Genomic DNA, 2,029 nt, shown 5'->3' with positions numbered 1-2,029 from the left:
TATAATATATCAAATAAAATTTAAAAATAACGTGAAAGATATTGTTAAAAAAATAAAAAAATACATCAAATCATCAATCGTAATCTTTATCAATGTACGACAGTTAGCAACAACTAAACCACGCTACCGTCCTTCACCCTGCCCTATGGTACTATCTCTGACCATGTATGTATCTCGATTAATTTTTTCTGTGTCTTAACTAATTTTCAAAAGATTTCAGCTGATTCTCCCCTGAAATGAGGATACTCCATGTTTCTAAATTTTAGCATAGTATGTTTTTTTAATTTCGACAAAGTCTTCCCTACAAATACGATACTCAACAATCCAATTTCAATTTACATAGGAGTCTCAACTCTAATTTTATACATTACATATTTTTATTTACATCATAACAATAATCATACAAACATCATACAATTTATCCATTTTAAGCAACTTATTATTCAAATAAAAAATGCAAATACAAACAGTCTTCCTATGAAACAAATGGGAAATACCATTATTATCCATTTTAAGCACCTTGTTAATTTTGATAACAATAACGTTATTTCATTTAAGAAAATACCAAATGACAAATTTAATCTATTGACTCCTTTAACTTAAAATCGAACTAAGTAACAATACCAAAAATACCAACATTTCCAACACCTTTCTAATCTCAACAACCTCTACCATAAAGAATATTATTAGAAACAAACCACACTCAAAAATAGGACAATCAAAATCAAAGTAGATTTTAAACAATCAAAAAAACTAAATTGATTAAATTGAAAGGTTACTCACTAAAAATATAATGGTGGTCTTGGAACGACTAATAGAACTCCCACCGAAGAGAAATTAACACATAAGTCACAGTTTGGAGAGAAAAAGAAAGGGGTTTGGGAGGGGGTAGACTAAAGAGTTTCTAAATGGGAGAGAAGAAGGAGATGATATTTTATTTCTAGCTTTAGTTTTATTGTCGTCGGTAAAATTGAACAAGGCACATATTTTGAATTTTTATAGATAAAATTACTGATGTCTGGGACTATCTGTAACATTAATAATGAATTTTGTATATATCTTATTATTCTGTTCTTACATATCACATGAATATAGTCACTTTTTAGTTTTGAAATAGAGGATACAATCGTGTAATGCAGCATTATTAGAGAGGAAGGTGTTTAATACTGTTGTGATGATATTCAAAAGTATATCGAATGGTTCGAGTTGCAAGCAAGTAATCAGACAATCTAATTTAGGTGCACAAATCAAAATGTCCAATTTGTGCGACGCGTTCTATGTGTCTCCCATGCAGTGACCACGCTTCACTCTTCCCCTTCTATCATGAATGCGCTCTTTCTCACATTCCTTTCAACAAACCCCACCCTCCCACACACTCTTACTCTCACTCTGTAACTCAACCCAAATCCTCTCTTCTTCAAAACTCCTCTTCAAAGCTCATACATACATTCAACCTCTAGCAAGAATTAACAATGTCTAGAGGCCCAAAATAAAAGATATTAATCATTCTAAACTTTATACTGTTAATTAAATATCTCAATCATTTTTATTATATAAATTATTATTTTTAAATTTTTTATAATGATTAAATGATAGCTAACATATTGTTAGATGTTGTGGGATTACTGAATTTAGTTAATATTTGTTGAGATAGATTTATATATGTAGGAAATATAATTTTGGTGTATTTAATAATAATTATTAGAATTATATTTTAGATATAGTTAAGTTTTATTAATTATTATTAGAAGTAGGTAAATTTTTTGTAAAATAGATTTAGCATATTTTGAGTAATTAATGAGTTAATTATTATTATAATTATTAGGGGATAAGTACGATTTTGGTCCCAAAAGTTTTGTGCCAGAATCGAAATCGTCCCTATTCTAATTTTCGATTTAAAATCGTCTTTAACGTTTTTTTTCGTGTTAAAATCATCCTTTTAAATAAAATTTTTAATTTAATTCCTAAACTACCCCTATTTTAATAAAAAAAATAAAATTTTAAAATAAAATAAATATAAAATAAATAT

The sequence above is a fragment of the Arachis ipaensis genome, chromosome B03 (assembly GCF_000816755.2).
Source record: "Arachis ipaensis cultivar K30076 chromosome B03, Araip1.1, whole genome shotgun sequence".
In the NCBI taxonomy this organism is placed as follows: Eukaryota; Viridiplantae; Streptophyta; class Magnoliopsida; order Fabales; family Fabaceae; genus Arachis; species Arachis ipaensis.
The sequence above is the reverse complement of the archived record's forward strand: the minus strand, read 5'-3'. Positions refer to the sequence as shown.